The 15,000-nt window shown below is 35.4% G+C and overlaps 1 pseudogene; it reads left to right on the top strand.

Moving 5' to 3' along the window:
• Nucleotides 1-15,000, top strand: part of LOC136839924 (hemicentin-1-like) — an 843,194-nt pseudogene that overhangs the window by 756,804 nt on the left and 71,390 nt on the right.

Here is a 15,000-nt window from a genome sequence, read left to right on the forward strand (position 1 = left end):
TAATATCAAACAAATAAATTATGGCCATTCCTAAACTACAATCAGTCATTCAGACTCATTCCTAAGACCAAATGAATTGATTCTGACCATTCCTACACTACAACCAGTTATTTAGACTGATCCTCAGGACCTAATACTAAACCAATCAATTCTGACCATTCCTAAACTACAACCAGTCAGTCAGACTGATCCTTGGATCTAATACCAAATCAATTAATTCTGACAATTCCTACACTACAACCAGTCATTCAGACTGATCCTTAGGAGCCTAATACCAAACCAATTAACTGAGACCATTCCTGCACTACAACCAGTCACTCAGACTGATCCTTAGAGCCTAATACCAAACCAATCAATTCTGACCATTCCGAAACTACAACCAGTCACTCTGACTGATCCTTGAGACCAAACCAATTGATTCTGACCATTCGCTTAACTACAACCAGTAAATCTGACAGATCCTTAGGACCTAATACCTAGCCAATTAATTCTGACCATCCCGAAACTACAACCAGTCACTCTGACTGACCCTTAGGACCATACCAATTCATTCTGACCATTCCCTACCCAACAGGTCGCCCGCCACCGAAAGGTCAGTGGCTGGTCAACGACGAACAGTGTGGGCCACCGAGGACAACCAGGATCCTGGGGCGTCATCCAACTGGGTTCTCCATCGCCCGCCTCTCCAGAAAGCACCTCCACGCTGTGTGTTCGAGTGTAGGGCAAAAATTTCAACAATCGACGCCTGTGTCTTCCACCGTGACCCTGGATATGAACTGTGAGTAGCCAAGATAGGTCACGTCTGTTTTCCTAAATGGTTAAGAGCAGAAGGACTGTTTGCATGGCCAATAGATATCAACTTCTGTTTACTTCTTTCTAGTAACGCCATGATATTCTTTAGAAGGGTGGACTTCATGTCAGTGGCCCCTTTTGTGGTCTTGCTCCATATGAATAGGGTTCATCCTCTGGATAATAATAATAATAATAATAATAATAATAATAATAATAATAATAATAATAATAATAATAATAATAATAATAATAATAATATCACATGAACATCATATTCTTTGGAAACTTGAATTTCAAGTCATTTGCCCTTTTGTGGACAGGGTTCATTTTCTGTATAATAATAATAATAATAATAATAATAATAATAATAATAATAATAATAATAATAATAATAATAATAATAATTAATAATAATAATAATAATTTTAAATAATAAGAATAGCATCACACCTCTTGGGCGTATGGAATGGAATATAAAATTTGGGCCAAAGGCCAAGCGCTAGGACCTATGAGACCATTCAGCGTGGAAGGAAATTGATATTAAGAAGTTTTAAAAGGCGTAACATGAGAAACCCTCGCACTTGTGCAACGAAAATAATATTGTTAAGATAGGCTGAAAAGTATCATGGAAGAAAAGAATATGAACAGAGGTACAGTAAAAGGAATGAAAGGGGTTGTAGCTACGGGCCGAAGGGACGCTGCAAAAGAGACAACCAAAGTAATGCCTACAATGCACCTGAAATGCACTGACCTCACTGGGAACCACTGTCGCAAGCACCAGTGCACGCAGATTCAAGCAAGTAGTCATTTGATCGTCTCCTGTGGCTGCCTCCACATTATATCAACGCACGTATCAACGCCTCCTCTCTCCGAATATATCATTTTCATCATTATATTATTTTTGTCGTGGAGAATTTCTAACATGACACATGCCACCGGCTTTTTTTTTTTTTTTGGCTAGCACATTGAATACATTCTGTTCTACAAAATGCTTTCACGTTTGTTTCATACTCGATTCAAGTCGAGATTAATTCTGTGACGTTTTTTCCAACCACAACACACACAATGCCTTGTTTTCGTGTCATTTGCAAGTGCTATGTTTTTGCTGCTTTTATATGTATTTTCACTTCTGCTCGGCCTGGAATAGCTACTAGATGCATCTCGACTACAGTATTTCAAATGCAAATATTTATCCTCAATTTAATTTCAAACGCTGTGCTTTAATGAATTCTCGCGTTGCTGTGTTTTCAATAAATCAAGAGTCATTGCACACGTGCACAGAGCAAAAGACAGGGTAATTAATATTTTCCAGGTTTTCCGAAATTTTTGTTAACTGAAAAAGTGCACTTAAATGTTATTTTCGAGCTGCATATGACAGAGGCTTTCACCCCTTTTACTCTTGAAAAGCAGAAACATTACACTGAATTAAAAATATTCTTATATCATTTACTTTTTTTTCTGCTCATCAAAATTCCTGGAGTCAATTAACCTGCCAGTGATGGGCTAGTTGGTCAGTTTAGATTAAACCAGCCAGCCTTATACCAACAAGATTCCTTGCCCATTGGTAACCAGGGGTGAGGTAAGAATTACAAGGGAACAAGAAGTCTGGTGTGGACTTCTGGACTCAGTGAAAGGAAATAGCTACAACCATGCACAAAACCTATATATATATATGTATATATATATATATATATATATATATAATATATATATATATATATATATATATATATATATATATATATAATATATATATATATATATATATATATATATATATATATATATATATATATATATACTGTATATATAGACATAATATTAATCCTCTCTCATAATAGGAAAACTACAACAAAATAAACTAAAAACAAAGTAAGATAGCATGCAGAGTAAAGGGTCAGGAATTACTTCGGGGTGGGGGCAAAGCCCCTTCGGCCAGGTTAGAACAGGGCGTCAAAGGGTAGGTTAGGTAAAGGTAAGTCTGGTTACATGATATTCCCTCTGAAATGCCTGCCAAAAAATTCGCACCATGCCTACACTAGTCCTAAACACGTATTCTGCATTTGCTCCACAAAGTATGATGCAAAACAAAATAATAATCTTGTATTGTCAAATTTAAATTACAAAATCTACTGTAAAGAACCTAACTTTGATTAGATACAAACCTCTAAAAATAATATGACGTTACCATTTAGCGATACTCTATGGAAAAATGAGAGTGAGCTGATATAATACAATTAAGGAAAAATTGGATATAAAACTAAACAATCCTCTATTGTAAAAGGAGAAATTAGCGCTAACAATCGACGATTAACTTTATCCTCGTTTATATATATATATATATATATATATATATATATATATATATATATATATATATATTTATATATATATATATATATATATATATATATATATATATATATATATATATATATATATATATATATATATATATATATATATACATATATAATTTCTCCCAGCTATACCATATATAAATCAACAGAAACACCACTTCCATCAGGACTCTTACACATAACCTTGACCTGTTCCTTTATTCTAGAAGCAAAAATCCTCAATATGACTACAAAAAACTGTCTTACCTTTCAGCAATGCACAGCACAACAATTATATTACCTAACACACTCTAATGACACTGTATATTTCGACAGGGCAATTGCTGAAAAACTGACTCGACGCAGAACAATTACACCACACCCTGACCTACACACTGGCTCTCCTACTTGTCCTTAATTCCAATACTGCATCCACCCAGGCACAATGAAGAAATGGCAGAAATAAACATAATGGTTTTACCATGAATAATTCTCGAGTACAACTGACCAATCGCAGGACAAGGGAAGCTTATAATGAATGCAGGTTCTATCGATCGAGCTGACAGTTGTATTAACGAAAACAAGGGCTACAAGACCATACGTATATACTGTATATATATGTATATACATACATATGTATATATATATATATATATATATATATATATATATATATATATATATATATATATATATCCTCAGAAGACAGACTGCAGCTCTGGGTACATCTCACCAGGGAAGCATAGGGAAGGCGTCGTACTCAGGTACATTTATTTTGCCAACGTTTCACGATTCATAATCGCATCCTCAAGGCTATAATAAAGATACAGACGAACTTAAAACCAAGCACTGCATAATCCATTAAAATTACGCAATATTTAATCAAATTTAATGAACACCAGCATGTAGAAAGCTTAGAAAATAATTTATGAACATCTTAAAACAGGAAATTATACTAAACATTAAAAATATGTACAAAAATATCTATAAGATTCTAAAAATATTTAAAACATTTAAAACACTAAAAATTTATGGCTATTCTGTACCTTATCCTCAAAAGGACAGGCAGTGACTGAAGAGTTTCGTAAAACAAACAACGCACCTTAGGCAATAAACAACTGTACAGAGGAGGATTGCATATTTAAAGACGGAACTATCTTTTTTTATCATAATGGACTCCAAGATTGTTAGGTCGTTTTCATTATGTACTTGACCTATAATTGCAAAGTCCTATCTTCAATGTATGCTTTGCATGACCTAGAATGGTTCCTAATATTTGACTGATCGGATTTGATAATCTACTGCCCGTTCTAAAACTTACGCCCCTGTGGGAATCTATTCTCACCTTGAGTAGCCTCTTCGTACAACCCACATAAGTCCCGTGATCACATCTCAGGCACGTATATTATAAATAACATTAGATTTTAGAAGAGGACTAAGGCGGTCTTTCATTCTGAACAGGGATCCGATCGTTAATGGATTTTTGGAACTATTTTAAGGTTTAGGGCCGGGAATTCTTTTTGAATTATTGTCAGGAACTTTTTTCCTGAAAAGGTCATCATGTAAAAAAGGAAGCTGGCAATCATTTTCAATTTTGGTGCTGTCAGAAACTGATGGTACCTCCATGAACCTAGCATTTAGCATTTTCCTTAGCATTTTAAACAATAGTTTGTCTGGAAAGAGTTATTTTTAAGATACTGGGAAAGAAAGTTAATTTCCTCATTAAAAGTAAACCAATTAGAGGTATGAGAAGGCCCTGTGGAGGAGAGTTGAGATAGTGTTGAGTTTAAAACTATAAAAACAAGAACTATAAAAATTGATACCTAACCCAGTAAAGTCTTTTTCTAAAAAAGACTTTTACTGGGTTGGGTCGAGCCAATTTTCTAGTTCTTGTTTTTATAGTTTTAAACTCAACACTATCTCAACTCTCACGAACTTCTCTCATACCTCTAGTGTTTGCTTTGAAAGTGCTTTCTTTTGTATGTAAAGCTCCTTTCAGACAAACTATTGTTTAAAATGCTAAAAAATGCTAAATGCTGGGTTCATGGAGGTACCATCAGTTTCGACAGCACCAAAATTGAAAATGTTTGCCAGCTTCCTTTACATGATGACCTTTTCAGGAAAAAGTTCTGACAATAATTCAAAAGAATTCCCGGCCCTAAACCCAAAATAGTTCCAAAATCCATTAACGATCGGGATCCCCTGTTCAGAATGAAAGACCGCCTTAGTCCTCTTCAAAAATCTAATGTTATTTATAATATACGTGCCTGAGATGTGATCACGGACTTATGTGGGTTGTACGAAGAGGTTACCTGGGAGAACAGATTCCTCAGGGGCGTAAGTTTTAGAACGTAAGGTAGATTATCAAACTCGATCAGTCAAATATTAGAACCATTCTAGGTCATAAAGCATACATTGAAGATAAGGACTCTGTAATATAGTCAGTACATAATGAAACGACCTAACAATCTTGGAGTGCCTTATGATAAAAAGATATTCCGTTCCTAAATATGCAATCCTCCTCTGTACAGTTGTTTAATGCCTAAGGTGCGCTGTTTGTTTTTACGAACTCTTTCAGTCACGTCTGTCCTTTGCGAGGATAAGGTACAGAATAGCCATAAATTTTTTAGTGTTTTAAATGTTTTAAATATTTTAGAATTTATAGATATTTTGTACATATTTTTAATTTTAGTATAATTTCCTGTTTTTAGATGTTCATAAGTATTTCAGCTTTATGTTCTACATTGGTGTCATTAAATTTGAATAAATATTGCGTATTTTAATGGATTATGCAGTGCTTGGTTTTAAGTTCGTTTGTATCTTTATTATAACCTTGAGGGATGCATTATGAATCGTGAGTGTTAAAATAAATGTCTTTAATCTGTTTACTTATGCTCCTAGTGAATATATATATATATATATGTGTATGTGTATATATACATATGCATATATATATATATATATATATATATATATATATATATATATACTAAATATATATATAAAGTATATATATATAATAAATATATATATAATATAAATATGCATATGTATATATACACATACACATGTGTTATGTGTATATATACATATACATATATAAATAAATATTATATATATATACACACACACATATACATATATATATATATATATATATATATATACATATATATATATATATATATATATATATATATATATATATATATATATATATATATATATATATATATATATATATATATCCCATAATACATAATTCGATTGCTGGCTCGTGGATGAACTTCTAGTTCAAAAAAAAAAAAAAAAAAAAGAGAATTTCTACAACGTCAGCCAATTCATGTACATAAACGCACACACACGCGTGTATGTGTGCGTACGTTTGTTTATGTGAACACTTTGGCCAGCGAGCAAAGGTCACATATATAATTCGGATACGCTTAAACATTCTTGAGAGAGAGAGAGGTGTCAACTGGCAACACCTGGCAGAACTAAATGTTGTTTTGCACACAGGCGCAAAACAACACAAGAAAAACTCAGCAAGAACAACAAGAGCAACAACAGCAAGGTAAGGCAGGCAGTAAAAAGGGAACTTTATATCCAGTCACAGTTATCGATAACCACTGGGAGGATTTTCCTCTCCTCTTCTACCGTTATGTAAGAAACACAAGCTCACCCAGTGAGAAAAGGAGAGAGAGAGAGAGAGAGAGAGAGAGAGAAGTGAACCTTTGTGAGACCTTTATACTTTCTCTCTCTCTCTCTCTCTCTCTTAACTCTCTCTCTATCTATATATATATCTATATATATATATATATATATATATATATATATATATATATATGCACACAGTATATTTATGTATGTATCTCGACAGAGAGAGAGAAAGAGAGAGAGAGAACCTTTCTACCTTTCTCTTCTCTCTCTCTCTCTCTCTCTCTCTCTCTCTCTCTCTCTCTCTCTTTTTATATCTTATCATGGCCTTAGATATGTGAGCAGCACTGCCCAACTAATCGTCTTAAGAGGTTGTTTAGACTACTGGAATGCTTGAATACAAGTCCTTTAGAATATTAAAACATAAGTCATACAGGAGAATGTAAAAGGAAAGAAAAAAAAAAAAAAGAAAGAGAAAAAATGGGGTTCAGCTTTTACATCTTTTATGGCGATGGTGATGGAACATGGCTGCTGTGCTCTACGCCCCTGAGGGTAGTAGGTGGGCAGGTGGGGTGGTGGGGAGTAGTAGGTGGGGAGTGATGGAAGGAGTATGGGACGGCAGAAGAAAAAAAGTGCGTAAATGCGATGGAGCACTCCAGTTCAAGGTGGGTTTTCTAAAGGTATCAGTTTGCATACTCACTCCGCGGAGTGGGTGGGACCGCGTAGTGGGTGGGGAGTAGAATGTGGAGACAGTTGAGGGCTGGGGTGGCAGTGGTGTATGAGATGGGGATTGTGTGCAACAAAGAAAAACAGCATGAATACATGGGCATGACAACTGACCACTCCCCTTCAAACTGGGTTTTCCAAACAGACACGACCTAAGTAACTGCAGGCAAGGAGTAAAAACTGGGAGTAGTTGTTTTGACTAGAAACTGGTACCGGGGGGTAGGGGTACATTTATCAGAGGAAAAATGGCGTAAAAATATTCGAAAACTCCGTCAAATATCTTCCGGAGACACCGATTCACCTACAGTTTGCTACAAGTTCTGTCAATACCATCTCATTCGTTTACATAATGGTTAAGATGTCTGGGACAAGGGCGCATTGTTGCAGGCTAATCTGCGTGTGCTCTTCTCACGCTTGGGTGACTGCTTCCAAGCACACACTTTTTTTGGTCGACTCTGTGCATCAGAGATGAAGCGCTTGTCACAGACAGGATATAAGAAGACAAAAAAAAAAAAAAAGCTACTCGTGTATGTATGTCCATTCTGGATTCATCTGTCATTTAGCTCATACCAGAAGATTAAATTATACTATGTATACACTGTGCATGTAATATGAATCACTGGTCAAGTTAAGTATACCTTAGTTTTACCAGACCACTGAGCTGATTAACAGCTCTCTAGAAGGCTGGCCCGAAGGATTAGACTTATTTTAAGTGGGTAAGAACCAATTGATTACTTAGCAACAGGACCTACAACTTATTGTGGAATCCGAACCACATTATAGCGAAAGTAATTTCTATCACCAGAAATAAATTCCTCTAACTCTTCATCAGCAGGCCGGGAATTGAACTCCGGACCATCAGTGACAGTCGAAGCTCTACCGACTCAATGCCAACGAAGAGCTTATCACTGGTCAAACAGACTAAACTTAAATAGAAAATGTATTTTAGTACTTCTACTGTGTGCATCTAAGTGGTACTACTTGCAAATCAAGCAAAATCAGAAATAACAAGTAAAAATTCGCCGAAGTTTCTTCGCTAAACGGCTTTCTGAACGGCGTATAATGCTGTATGAAACTCGGTGTGCTGCAGTATGAAACTCTCGGCCACGACCGGGCAGCGCTCAGTTGCTCCCCAGATGCGGCCAAGTGAAGGTGCGTCGACGGCTGGCACCACTAGCGGTGCCAGGCGCACGATCATGGCTAACCTTAACCTTAAATAAAATAAAAAACTACTGAGGCTAAAGGGCTGCAATTTGGTAGTTTGATGACTGAACGGTGGATGATCAACATACCAATTTGCAGCCCTCTAGCCTCAGAAGTTTTAAGATTTGAGGTCGGACAGACAAAGACATCTCAATAGTTTTCTCTTACAGAAAACTAAAAATGGAAGTAACACTGACTGTGTCTGCCTTGTACATATGAAGGGAAATGCTTAGTCAGGGGAACTCAGACATAAAAACGGAGAAATACTGAGAATGCCAATTGGACGAAATAATCAGCAACTGACAACCCTGACCATCTCCGCCAAAAGCAACTTCCGGGCAATTTTGTTTCTAATATAAGAGGTCGATCTGTAAACTGGTTTCTGGCATTCAGCTTTTAAGTAACTGTCGGTTCCCGTTAAAGACATCCAGTAATGTGTCTAATTTCAAGTGAGTAAAATGTTTCGTCTGAGATACTTTGTAAAAGAGCATGCGTGAGTGATATATATATATATATATATATATATATATATATATATATATATATATATATATATATATATATATATATATATATATATATATATATATATATGATTATACATTATGTAAAATGAACAAACAAAGTTTCTGCTAGAGATTTATTTAAATTTTCTTTTCTTCTGTCTGTCATCTGATATGTCAAACACAAACACATTTATCTATCTATCTATCTATATATATATATATATATATATATATATATATATATATATATAATATATATATATACATATACACTATATATATTATATATATTCCCCTGTTAGATTGTAGGATTTAACATCTGGTGTTCGTATGTCGCCTATGATATAACTCATTGTTGCTGTAGTGTTCTAGACAAACGATAATTTGTTACTGAATGGCACCTGAACAACGATCACCTTGAAACTAATAAGGCAATGTTGTTCCACCCAGCACAATTGAATATTGAAATGACATTTCTCAACCCTTCCTTAGTTCTGACAATATTCTCTTGCCGGATTCATTAACCCTCTAATATAAGATGATTCCGAGGCCCTCTTTGGAGATGGTTGAATTCAAGAATTAATCTCTTGGGTTTCATCTTCAGAAATTGTTAGATGCCATGGTTTTACTTGAGATAATATGGCCATGTAATAAGAAGAGAGGGGGTGGAACTAATCAAGAGAGGTAGAACATGCCAGTGACGGGGAGGAGAGGAGTGTGGGTAGTCAGCGGATCAAATGTGGTGAGGAGGGATAGGGGTGAGGTGGGACTCGGGAAGAAAACGCAAGAAATAGAAATAGATGGAGGAAGTTGACTCGAGCGGCCGATCCTGCTATACAGTGAGACTAATAAGGTCGAAAGAAGAAGAAGAAGAAGAAGAAGAAGAAGAAGAAGAAGAAGAAGAAGAAGAAGAAGAAGAAGAAGACGGTTTAACTGAGAACTCAGCAAATAAATATTATTAGAAACGCTGTAAGGCGAATTAGATCTCTATAAAAACTAATGTCTTTGAATATAAAAAATTGCCACAATCTATTTCGACCACTCCGTAAGCCAACATTAAGGAATTACTACAGACGTTAGTTAATGACATAGGATAATTCAGTCTGTCTCAAAATGTCAGTTAAAACATAAATCTTTTATTTCTCAAAGCGAAAATTTTAAATACTCCCAGTCTCAGTATCTTCAAATGAATGCGGAAGTTACAAAAATAAATGAAATATCAAAAACAGGACTGAATGCTTTTTCTCTCTACACAAAGCTCCGGAATTTTCTTTGTCTCTGTGTTCCCTGGCTAATAATCTTCCATTCTTTAACAGTCTATTTTATTTTAAATTTTATTTTCTTTGGAAACAGACTAGCTAAATGATTTTAATTGTGTTTGTTCGTGTATATATACATCCACATACACACACACATATATATACTCATATATATATGCGCGTGTGTATATAATGGATATACTCTATACACGTTAACATATATATATATATATATATATATATATATATATATATATATATATATATATATATATATATATATATATATATATATATATATGTGTGTGTGTGTGTGTGTGTGCGTACGTGTGTGAATGTATGTATATTTTTGTGTGCGCGCGTGCGCAAAAAGGCATATTAAAAGTTGTAACTGCCTAAGCAACATATTGGAATAGCTATCCTCTGCCTATACTACAATACTACTGAATCATTGAAAATATCGAAAATGTATAATAAAAAAAAGAAGCATAATAGAAATTACATGTCAGTCATGACATCGATGCCTATTACAGTATTGAAACCGTTTACTTTTTTTACTTGATATTGAATAAAAAAAAGGAAGAGAAAAAAAACATACAGTCATACAACAAAAAAAAAAAACTTAGCTTTGATCCCCTATGACAGAGGCCGCCGGAAGGGCATTACTGCAGTCCCTCAATAATCGATGTTTCCAACAACACTTGAGCCACCACGGTGATATTTGGGTTACCTTTCATTTGGAAATTATCGCTAAAATCCCCAATATCTGCGTTTCATTTAAGAGACAGACCTGGTATCTAAGCCGTCTTTGTCCTAAGGAACTCTTTCTTCCTCTTTCCTCTACTTTAGTTGTTTCCTTAATGTTCCCCTAATCTCTTTGTCATTTCATTGCTTTCTGGCCATCAAAATTTAGTCTGAGTCTGCTTTCATTATATGCTTTAGTTGATTCTTTAATATTCTCCTAATCTCTTTATCATTTCATTGCTTCCTATCCATCAAACTTTAGTCTGAGTCTGCCTGCATTATATACTTTACTTGTTTCCTTAATGTTCTCCTAATCTCTTTATCATTTCATTGCTTTCTGGCCATCAAAATTTAGTCTGATTCTCCTTGAATTGTATACTTTAGTGGTTTCTTCAATATTCTCCTAATCTCTCTATCATTTCATTTCCTCCTGTCCATAAAACTTTAGCCTGAGTCTGCTTGCACTATATGCTATAGTTGTTTCTTTAATATTCTCCTAATCTCTTTATCATTTCATTTCCTCCTGTCCATCAAACTTTAGTCTGAGTCTGCTTGCATTATATATTTTAGTTGTTTCTGTAATATTCTCATAATTTCTTTATCATTTCATTGCTTCCTGTCAAAACTATAGCCTGAGTCTGCTTGCATTATATACTTTAGTTGTTTCTTTAATATTCTCATAATCTCTTTATCATTTCATTGCCTCCTATCCATCAAAATTTAGTCTGATTCTCCTTGCATTAAAACGTTATCCTGAAATGAGGTCAGGGATGACGGTAATGGTGAAGAAAATCCGTATTTTTCTTCATTAAACCCTAAGTAGAGGTAATCATTAAGACGACCCTTAATGATTACCTCTGCGTAAAACAAAGTAAAAACTAAATTCTTCATCTCTTCTTCAACAAGGGGAGCCTTCGGTTCCTAAGGAAAAAATCGCTTCTATTCTGTTCTATTCTATTCCGTTCTATTCTCGCAGCGACTGTCATCCAATATTTTACTTCCGTGCGATCGTCATCGACTTTCTTTTTTACCTTCCAGCAATCGTATTCAACATTTTTTCCATTTTTCTTTCCAGTGATCGTCAACCACTTTTTGTGTCCCAATCCTTCCGACAATTAGACCAATGAAAAATACTTCGCTGCTCTTTCCAGGACTCGTTTCCAGGATTCGTGGGCTCATTAAGTGTATCTAGATCTAGATGCTGAAAAATGACCGCGTCTGTCATTTGGCGAAGTTCTCGTACATTTCACTCTAATGGCTCTCATCCATTAACACTACCTTTCCAGTCCTTCCAGTGATATTCAGATCTCACTTATGCAGATTATTCCAGGATTAAAGTTTCATGCAACCGAGATAAATCCTTGTTCAAGTCTCCGGCAAATGAAATTAATCCTCATTTTAGTCTCCGGCAACTGAGATTGCTTCTCAAGATTCAGTTTCCTTTTAATGAGATCACTCCTGGTGGTTCCTGTATCCATTCATTGAGATTACTTCCTGGTAATACCGGGAGCAACTGTGACAGCTCAGTGGATTACAGTTTTACATAACTTTTGGCGATTCTGTGTTCCAGTTCCTGGAGTAGCTAAGATAACTCAGTGCATTCCACTTTTCATAACATAACTTTTGGAGATTCTGTGTTTCAGTTCCTGGATTAACTGAGATAAATCAGTGGATTCCGGTTTTACATAACAACTTTTGGCGAGTCTGCGTTCCATTTCCTTCAGTAACTAAGATAACTGAGTGCATTCCAGTTTTTCATAACATAACTTTTGGCGATTCTGTGTTCCAGTTCCTGGATTAACTGAGATAACTCTGTGGATTCCAGTTTTCCATAACGTAACTCTTGATGATTCTGTGTTCCTGTTCCTGGAGTAACTGAGAAAACTCAGTACATCTTAGTTTTCCATAACATAACTTTCGGCGATTCTGCGTTCCAGTTCCTGGAGTAACTGAGATAACGCTGTATAATCCAGTTTTCCATAACGTAACTATTGGCGATCTGCGTTCCAGTTCCTGGAGTAAGAGATAACTCAGTTGATCCCAGTTTTACATAACATAACTTTCCGCGATTTTTGTGTTCCAGTTCCCTAAGGAGTAACTTAGGTCTTCCAGACACTCGTTATCTGGATTACTTTAGATCTTCTAGTCACGCTGACGAATCGAGTTTCCATAAACAGAGATAATCAAGTGATTCCAGTTTCCAGTAACTGAACTTCCTCCGGCAATTCCAGTTTTCCGTGATTGAGCATGTAACTGATAACTCCGGTTTCCAGGAACTGATATAAGTATAGGTGATTTCAGTTGTTAATAATTATTAAGATTTTTATGAGGATTCAGTTTCCTGTGATAATTACTACTAGTACTAGTAACAGTAATTACTATTTGTAACTGAGATAACTACTGGTAATTTCATTGCCCATTCACTGAATTTATTACTAGTTATTCCTGCTGACAGAAATCAAAACGGCTGGTGGCGATTCCTGGTTCAGTTGTTAAGGTTATAACTGGTAATTCCAGCTTCCAGCGAGATTATTCGAAAGATATCAGCATCGTTGATAACGGAAGAATACATAAACAATTAAATGTACGTACTATATACGTACACACGTTGCATGCAATCATTTCATGTGAAAGTTTAAAACAGAAAAATACAAACATTTATTTAATTAGATTTTACATTCCCCTTCTCCCTCCTTCTCTCTCTCTCTCTCTCTCTCTCTCTCTCTCTCTCTCTCTCTCTCTCTCTCTCTCTCTCTCTCTCTCTGTTGTCCTAAATAGGAGTTTATATGCCAAGTAGTTTTTCATTTGTGAGGGTCATAGCTAAAGCAAAATCTATGCGATTACCAGACATCTTTATTGCGACTGAACAGAAATCAGTTGGAATGAAAAAGTAACGTAAAATTACGGGAGACTCTCCATGATGAAGACTTCACATGAACTGCTATTCTCAAAAGATGCCAAAAAGAAAAAACACTAAAGCTCTACTTTTAATACCAATGACAATCGTCAATCTGTCACTTTCCTACTTCTTTGTAATGCTTTTTAATCCTTTTACAATCCACTCGCCAGCCAGTAATTACCAAGATCATTTTCGTGATCTGATTGGCTATGATGCAACAACTGGGCAGTTAAGATTACTAGAAAGAGGAGAAGCACATATTTCCCAAGAGCTTTCCATCGCGACGAAAATACCAACAATACCCGGACGATTTTTTTTTTTTTTTTTACGTTAGGTTCGCCAATCGTTTTGGGGATTGACTGGTACCTTTTCCAATCCCCACTCGGAAGAAATATATCCCTCAATCCCACTCGCTTGGAAAAAGCGCCGAGAGGGTCTGGTCTTTTAAAAGGGTTTGGGGGCCATCAAGCTGTCGTGGGCCGAAGTTTTTGAAAAGGAAGACGATGTCTTCTGCAAATTGAGGCAAGGCGCTCTCTGAAAAGGGTTGTCGCCTCTCCTTCGGTGTTATGAGAGAGAGAGAGAGAGAGAGAGAGAGAGAGAGAGAGAGAGAGAGAGAGAGAGAGAGAGATGGGAGACTTTGTAAAGGGAAAGTACAACAATTATGGATCACTGAAAGAGAGAGGAGTCATTGGCACACTTTATATATATATATATATATATATATATATATATATATATATATATATATATATATATATATATATATATATATATATATAGAGAGAGAGAGAGAGAGAGAGAGAGAGAGAGAGAGAGAGAGAGAGAGAGCATACCTACAATATCAAATGTCAATTAGTGAGTTTTCTCGTCATTACACT

The sequence above is a fragment of the Macrobrachium rosenbergii genome, chromosome 1 (assembly GCF_040412425.1).
Source record: "Macrobrachium rosenbergii isolate ZJJX-2024 chromosome 1, ASM4041242v1, whole genome shotgun sequence".
NCBI lineage: Eukaryota > Metazoa > Arthropoda > Malacostraca > Decapoda > Palaemonidae > Macrobrachium > Macrobrachium rosenbergii.